Source organism: Monodon monoceros, unplaced genomic scaffold, assembly GCF_005190385.1.
Source record: "Monodon monoceros isolate NGI ecotype Baffin Bay Population unplaced genomic scaffold, NGI_Narwhal_1 Super_Scaffold_20, whole genome shotgun sequence".
In the NCBI taxonomy this organism is placed as follows: Eukaryota; Metazoa; Chordata; class Mammalia; order Artiodactyla; family Monodontidae; genus Monodon; species Monodon monoceros.
The window spans coordinates 50,266,690-50,275,960 of record NW_021703777.1 but is presented as its reverse complement, the minus strand read 5'-3'; positions in this window follow the sequence as shown (position 1 = coordinate 50,275,960).

Here is a 9,271-nt window from a genome sequence, read left to right as displayed (position 1 = left end):
TCACCATGGCATGAGGCTTGCAGGGTCTTGGTTCCTCAGCCAGGGGTCAGGCCTGAGCCTCCAGGGCAAGAGTGCTGAGTCCAAGATGCTGGACCACCAGAGAATTCCTGGCCCTTGGGGACTATTAATCAGCATGAGCTCTCCTGGATGTCTCCATCTCAACAGCAAGACCAGGCTCCACCCAAATGCCTGCAGGTTCCAGTGCTGAACGCCTCATGCTAAACACCTAGGAAGACATGAACACAGCCCCACCCATCAGCAGACAGCCTGCCTAAGGTCATACTAAGCTAACAGACACCCCAAAACACACCACCTGACACGGCCCTACCCAACAGGGGGACAATACTCAGCTCCACCCACCAGAGTACAGGCACCAGTCCCTCCCACCAGGAAGTCTACACAAGCCCCTAGACCAAACTCACCCACCAGGGCACCAGGAGCAGACACCAGAAGCAAGAGGAACAACGACTCTTCAGCCTGCAGAAAGGAGACCTCAGACACAGTAAGTTAGACAAAATGAGATGACAGAGATATATGTGCAGACAAAGAAGCAAGCTAAAAACCCACAAGACCAAACAAATGAAGAGGAAATAGGCAATCTATCTGAAAAAGAATTCAGAGTAAAGATGATCCAAAATCTCAGAAATAGAATGGAGGCAAAGATCGAGAAAATACAAGAAATGTTTAACAAGGACCTAGAAGAATGAAAGAACAAACAAACAGTGATGAACAACACAATAACTGAAATGAAAACTACACTAGAATGAATCAGTAGCAGAATAACTGAGGCAAAAGAGTGAATAAGTGAGCTGGAAGATAGAAAGGTGAAATAACTGCCAAGGGGCAGAATAAAGAAAAAGAATGAGAAGAATTGAGGACAGTCTCAGAGACCTCTGGGACAACATTAAATGCACCAACATTCAAATTATAGGGGTCTCAGAAGAAAAAGAAAAAAGGAAAGCGTCTGAAAAAATACTTGAAGAGATTATAGTCAAAAACTTTCCTAACATGGGAAAGGAAATAGTCTATCAAGTCCAGGAAGCACAGAGAGCTACACCCAATGAGAAACACGCTGAGACACATATTAATCAAACCAACAAAAATTAAATATAAAGAAAAAATATTAAAAGCAGCAAGGGAAAAACAACAAATAAAATACCAGGGAGTCCCCATAAGGCTATCAGCTGATCTTTCAGCAGAAACTCTGCAGGCCAGAAGGGAGTGCCAGAATATATTTAAAGTGATGAAAGGGAAAAACTTACAACCAAGATTACTCTACCCAGCAAGGATCTCTTTCTGATTTGACAGAGAAATCAAAAGCTTTACAGGCAAGTAAAAGCTAAGAGAATTCAGCACCACCAGACCAGCTTTGCATCAAATGCTAAAAGAACTTCTCTAGGCAGGAAGCACAAGAGAAGGAAAAGACCTACAAGAGCAAACTCAAAACAGTTAAGAAAATGGTAATAGGAACATACATATTGATAATTACCTTAAATGTAAATGGATTAAATGCTCCAACCAAAAGACATAGACTGGCTGAATGGATACAAAAACAAGACCCGTACATATGCTGTCTACAAGACACCCACTTCAGACCTAGGAACACATACAGACTGAAAGTGAGGGGATGGAAAAAGATATTCCATGCAGATGGAAATCAAAAGAGAGCTGGAGTAGCAATTCTATATCAGACAAAATAGACTTTAAAATAAAGACTATTACAAGAGACAAAGAAGGACACTACGTAATGATCAAGGGATCAACCCAAGAAGAAGATATAACAATTGTAAATATTTATGCACCCAACATAGGAACACCTCAATACATAAGGCAAATGCTAACAGCCATAAAAGGAGAAATTGACAGTAACACAATCATACTAGGGGACTTTAACACCCCACTTTCACCAATGGACAGATCATCCAAAATGAAAATAAATAAGGAAACACAAGCTGTAAATGATACATTAAACAAGATGGACTTCACTGATATTTATAGGACATTCCATCCAAAAACAGCAGAATACACTTACTTCTCAACTGCACATGGAACATTCTCCAGGATAGATCACTTCTTCGGTCACAAATCAAGCTTTGGTAAATTTAAGAAAATTGAAAACGTATCAAGCATCTTTTCCAACCACAATGCTATGAGATTAGAAAACAATTACAGGAAAAAAAACTGTAAAAACTAAAACACATGTAGAAAAAACAGTATGCTACTAAGTAACCAAGAGATCACTGAAGAAATCAAAGAGGAAATCAAAAAATACCTAGAAACAAGTGACAACGAAAATACAGCAACACAAAACCTATGGGATGTAGCAAACGCAGTTTTAAGAGGGAAGTTTATAGCAATACAATGCTACCTCAATAAACAAGAAAAACCTCAAATAAACAACCTAAGCCTAACCTAAAGCAATTAGAGAAAGAAGAGAAAAAAAACCCAAAGTTAGCAGAAGGAAAGAAATCATAAAGATCAGTGCAGAAATAAATGAAATAGAAATGAAGAAAATAGCAAAGATCAATGAAACTAAAAGCTGGTTCTTTGAGAAGATTTACAGTATTGATAAACCTTTAGCCAGACTCATCAAGAAAAAAAGGGAGAGGACTCAAATCAATAAAATTAGAAATGAAAAAGGAGAGGTTACAACTGACACCATAGAAATACAAAGGATCATTAGAAGACTACTGCAAGCAAACTATGTGTCAATAAAATGGACAACCTGGAAGAAATGGACAAATTCTTAGAAAGGTTCAACCTTCCAAGACTGAACTAGGAAGAAATAGAAAATATGAACAGACCAATCACAAGTAATGAAATTGAAACTGTGATTTAAAATCTTCCATCAAACAAAAGTCCAGGACCAGATGGCTTCACAGGCAAATTCTATCAAATATTTAGAGAAGAGATAACACCTATCTTTCTCAAACTCTTCCAACAAACTGCAGAGAGAGGAATACTCCCAAGCTCATTCTACAAGGCCAGCATCACCCTGATACCAAAACCATACAAAGATATCACAAATAAAGAAAATGACAGGCCAATATCACTGATGAACATAGATGAAAAATCCTCAGCAGAATACTAGCAAATGGAATCCAACAACATTTATCCCAGGGATGCAAGGATTCTTCAATATACACAAGTCAATCAATGTGATACACCATATTAACAAATTGAAGAATTAAAACCATATGATCATCTCAATAGATGCAGAAAAAGCTTCTGACAAAATTCAACACCGATTTATGATAAAAACTCTCCAAAAAGTGCGCCTAGAGGAAACCAACCTCAACATAATAAGGCCATATATGACAAACCCACAGCAAACATCATTCTCAATGGTGAAAAACTGAAAGCATTTCCTCTAAGATCAGGAACAAGACAAGGATGTCCACTTGCAGCACTATTATTCAACATAGTTTTGGAAGTAGCCATGGCAATCAGAGAAGAAAAAGAAATAAAAGGAATACAAATGGGAAAAGAAGAAGTAAAACTGTCACTGTTCGCAGATGACATGACACTATACATAGAAAATCCTAAGGGGGACCTTGAAGATGGCGGAAGAGTAAGATGCGGAGATCGCCTTCCTCCCCACGGATACACCAGAAATACATCTACACGTGGAACAACTCCTACAGAACACCTACTGAAGGCTGGCAGAAGACCTCAGACCTCCCAAAAGGCAAGAAACTCCCCACGTACCTGGGTAGGGCAAAAGAAGGAAAGAAAAAACAGAGACAAAAGAATAAGGACGGCACCTGCACCAGTGGGAGGGAGCTGTGAAGGAGGAAAAGTTTCCACACGCTAGGACGCCCCTTTGCGGGCGGAGACTGCGGGAGGCGGAGGGGGGAGCTTCAGGACCGCGGAGTAGTGCACAGCGACGGGTGCGGAGGGCAAAGCGGGGAGATTCCCGCACAGAGGATCGGTGCCGACCGGCACTCACCAGCCCAAGAGGCTTGTCTCTCACCCGCTGGGGCGGGCAGGGCTGCGAACTGAGGCTCGGGTTTCGGTTTCGGATGGAGCGCAGGGAGAGTACTGGGGTTGGCGGCTTGAACATAGCCTGAAGGGGTTAGTGCACCACGGCTAGCCGGGAGGGAGTCCGGGGAAAAGTCTGCACCTGCCGAAGAGGCAAGAGACTTTTTCTTCCCTCTTTGTTTCCTGGTGCGCGAGGAGAGGGGTTTAAGAGCGCTGCTTAAAGGAACTCCAGAGACGGGCGCGAGCCACTGCTAAAAGTGCGAACCCCAGAGACGGGCGGGAGACACTAAGGCTGCTGCTGCCGCCACCAAGGGGCCTGTGTGCGAGCACAGGTCACTCTCCACACCCCTCTTCCGCGGAGCCTGTGCAGCCCGCCACTGCCAGGTTCCCGGGATCCAGGGACAACTTCCCCAGGAGAACGCACAGCGGGCCTCAGGCTGGAGCAACGTCATGCTGGCCTCTGCCACCGCAGGCCTGCCCTGCATGCAGTGCCCCTCCCTCCCCCCCCACCCCCGGCCTGAGTGAGCCGGAGCCCCCGAATCAGCGGCTCCTTTAACCCCGTCCTGTCTGAGCAAAAAACAGACGCCCTCCAGCGACCTACACGCAGAGGCAGGGCCAAATCCAAAGCTGAGCTCCTGTGAGCTGTGAGAACAAAGAAGAGAAAGGGAAATCTCTCCCAGCAGCCTCAGAAGCAGCGGATTAAAGCTCCACAATCAACTTGATATACCCTGCATCTGTGGAATACCTGAATAGACAAGGAATGATCCCAAATTGAAGAGGTGGACTTTAGGAGTGAGATCTATGATTTTTTTCCCTTTTCCTCTTTTTGTGAATGTGTACGTGTATGCTTCTGTGTGAGATCTTGTCTGTATAGTCTTGCTTCCACCATTTGTCCTAGGGCTCTATCCGTCCATGGCTTTTTTTAAATTTTTTTTCTTAATAATTAATTTTAATTGTGATAACTTTATTATACTTTACCTTCGTTCTTTCTTTCTTTCTTTCCTTCCTTCCTTCCCTCCTTTAGACAACGACTCACCCCAAATTGAGGAGGTGGTCTCTGAGAGCAAGATTTATGATTTTTCCCCCTTTACCTCTTTTTGTGAAGGTGTATGTGTATGCTTCTGTGTAAGATTTTCTCTGTATAGCTTTGCTTCCAACATTTGTCCTAAGGTTCTATCCGTCCCTTTTCTTTTTTCTAAATATTTTTAATTCAATAACTATATTATACTTTATTTTATTTTTACTGTATCTTCTTTCTTTCTTTTTTCCTTCTTTCCCTCCTTCCTTTCTTCCTTCCTCCCTCCCTCCCTCCCTCCTTTCTTTCCTTCTTTGTTTCTTTCTTCCTTCCTTCCTTTCCTCCTTTCCTTCTTTCTTTCCTCATACTTCTACTAATTCTCTCTACATTTTCTCCCTTTTATTCTGAGCTGTGTGGATGAAAGGCTCTTGGTGCTCCAGCCAGGAGTCAGGGCTCTGCCTCTGAGGTAGGAGAGCCAAATTCAGGACACTGGTCAACAAGAGATCTCCCAGCTCCACATAATATTAAATGGCGGAAATCTCCCAGAGATCTCCATCTTAACACCAGCACCCAGCTTCACTCAATGACCAGCAAGCCACAGTGCTGGACAACCTACGCCAAACAACTAGCAAAACAGGAACACAAACCCACCCATTAGCAGAGAGGCTGCCTAAAATCATAATAAGGCCACAGACACCCCAAAACACACCACCAGACGTGAACATGCCCACTAGAGAGACAAGATACAGCCCCATCCACCACAACACAGGCACTAGTCCCCTCCACCGGGAAGCCTACACAACCCACTGAAACAACCTTAGCCACTGGAGACAGACATCAAAAACAACGGGAACTACGAACCTGCAGCCTGCAAAAAGGAGATCCCAAACACAGTAAGATAAGCAAAATGAGAAGACAGAAAAACACACAGCACATGAAGGAGCAAGATAAAAATACACCAGACCTAACAAATGAAAAGGAAATAGGCAGTCTACCTGAAAAAGAATTCAGAATAATGATAGTAAGGATGATCCAAAATCTTGGAAATAGAATGAGGAAAATGCAAGAAACAGTTAACAAGGACCTAGAAGAAATAAAGATGAAACAAGCAACGATGAACAACGCAATAAATGAAATTAAAAGTACTCTAGATGGGATCAATAGCAGAATAACTGAGGCCGAAGAATGGATAAGTGACCTGGAAGATAAAATAGTGGAAATAACTACTGCAGAGCAGAATAAAGAAAAAAGAATGAAAAGAACTGAGGACAGTCTCAGAGACCTCTCGGACAACATTAAATGCACCAACATTCGAATTATAGGGTTCCAGAAGAAGAAGAGAAAAAGAAAGGGACTGAGAAAATACTTGAAGAGATTATAGTTGAAAACTTCCCTAATATGGGAAAGGAAATAGTTAATCAAGTCCAGGAAGTACAGAGAGTCACATACAAGATAAATACAAGGAGAAATACACCAAGACACATATTAATCAAACTGTCAAAAATTAAATACAAAGAAAGCATATTAAAAGCAGCAAGGGAAAAACAACAAATAACACACAAGGGAATCCCCATAAGATTAACAGCTAATCTCTCAGCAGAAACCCTACAAGCCAGAAGGGAGTGGCAGGACATACTGAAAGTGATGAAGGAGAAAAGCCTGCAACCAAGACTACTCTACCCAGCAAGGATCTCATTCAGATTTGATGGAGAAATTAAAACCTTTACAGACAAGCAAAAGCTGAGAGAGTTCAGCACCACCAAACCAGCTTTACAACAAATGCTAAAGGAACTTCTCTAGACAAGAAACACAAGAGAAGGAAAAGACCTATAATAACGAACCCAAAACAATTTAGAAAATGGGAATAGGAACATACATATCGATAATTACCTTAAATGTAAATGGACTAAATGCTCCCACCAAAAGACACAGATTGGCTGAATGGATACAAAAACAAGACCCTTATATATGCTGTCTACAAGAGACCCACTTCAGACCTAGAGAAACATACAGACTGAAAGTAAGGGGATGGAAAAAGATATTCCATGCAAATGGAAACCAAAAGAAAGCTGGAATAGCAATTCTCATATCAGACAAAATAGACTTTAAAATAAGGACTATTAAAAGAGACAAAGAAGGACACTACATAATAATCAAGGGATCGATCGAAGAAGAAGATATAACAATTGTAAATATTTATGCACCCAACATAGGAGCACCTCAATACATAAGGCAAATACTAACAGCCATAAAAGGGGAGATCGACAGTAACACATTCATAGTAGGGGACTTTAACACCTCACTTTCACCCATGGACAGATCATCCAAAATGAAAATAAATAAGGGAACACAAGCTTTAAATGATACATTAAACAAGATGGACTTAATTGATATTTATAGGACACTCCATCCAAAAACAACAGAATACACATTTTTCTCAAGTGCTCATGGAACATTCTCCAGGATAGATCATATCTTGGGTTACAAATCAAGCCTTGGTAAATTTAAGAAAATTGAAATTGTATCAAGTATCTTTTCTGACCACAACGCCATGAGACTAGATATCAATTACAGGAAAAGATCTGTAAAAAATACAAACACATGGAGGCTAAACAATACACTACTTAATAATGAAGTGATCACTGAAGAAATCAAAGAGGAAATAAAAAAATACCTAGAAACAAATGACAATGGAGACACAACGACCCAAAACCTATGGGATGCAGCAAAAGCAGTTCTAAGGGGCAAGTTTATAGCAATACAAGCCCACCTTAAGAAGCAGGAAACATCTCGAATAAACAACCTAACCTTGCACCTCAAGCAATTAGAGAAAGAAGAACAAAAAAACCCCAAAGCTAGTAGAAGGAAAGAAATCATAAAAATCAGATCAGAAATAAATGAAAAAGAAATTAAGGAAATGATAGCAAAGATCAATAAAACTAAAAGCTGGTTCTTTGAGAAGATAAACAAAATAGATAAACCACTAGCCAGACTCATCAAGAAAAAAAGGGAGAAGACTCAAATCAATAGAATTAGAAATGAAAAAGGAGAAGTAACAACTGACACTGCAGAAATAAAAAAAATCATGAGAGATTAATACAAGCAACTCTATGCCAAAAAAATGGACAATCTGGAAGAAATGGACAAATTCTTAGAAACGCACAACCTGCCAGGACTGAATCAGGAAGAAATAGAAAATATGAACAGTCCAATCACAAGCACTGAAATTGAAACTGTGATTAAAAATCTTCCAAAAAACAAAAGCCCAGGACCAGATGGCTTCACAGGTGAATTCTATCAAACGTTTAGAGAAGAGCTAACTCCTATCCTTCTCAAACTCAACCAAAATATAGCAGAGGGAGGAACACTCCCAAATTCTTTCTACGAGGCCACCATCACCTTGATACCAAAACCAGACAAGCATGTCACAAAGAAAGAAAACTACAGGCCAATATCACTGATGAACATAGATGCAAAAATCCTCAACAAAATACTAGCAAACAGAATCCAACAGCACATTAAAAGGATCATGCACCATGATCAAGTGGGGTTTATTCCAGGAATGCAAGGTTTCTTCAATATACACAAATCTATCAATGTGATAAACCATATTAACAAATGGAAGGAGAAAAACCATATGATCATCTCAATAGATGCAGAGAAAGCTTTCGACAAAATTCAACACCCATTTACGATAAAAACCCTGCAGAAAGCAGGCATAGAGGGAACTTTCCTCAACATAATAAAGGCCATATATGACAAGCCCACAGCAAACATCATCCTCAATGGTGAAAAACTGAAAGCATTTCCACTAAGATCAGGAACAAGACAAGGTTGCCCACTCTCACCACTCTTATTCAACATAGTTTTGGAAGTTTTAGCCACAGCAATCAGAGAAGAAAAGGAAATAAAAGGAATCCAAATCGGAAAAGAAGAAGTAAAGCTGTCACTGTTTGCAGATGACATGATACTATACATAGAGAATCCTAAAGATGCTACCAGAAAACTACTAGAGCTAATCAATGAATTTGGTAAAGTAGCAGGATACAAAATTAATGCACAGAAATCTCTGGCGTTCCTATATACTAATGATGAAAAATCTGAAAGTGAAATCAAGAAAACACTCCCATTTACCATTGCAACAAAAAGAATAAAATATCTAGGAATAAACCTACCTAAGGAGACAAAAGATCTGTATGCACAAAATTATAAGACACTGATGAAAGAAATTAAAGATGATACAAATAGATGGAGAGATATACCATGTTCTTGGAT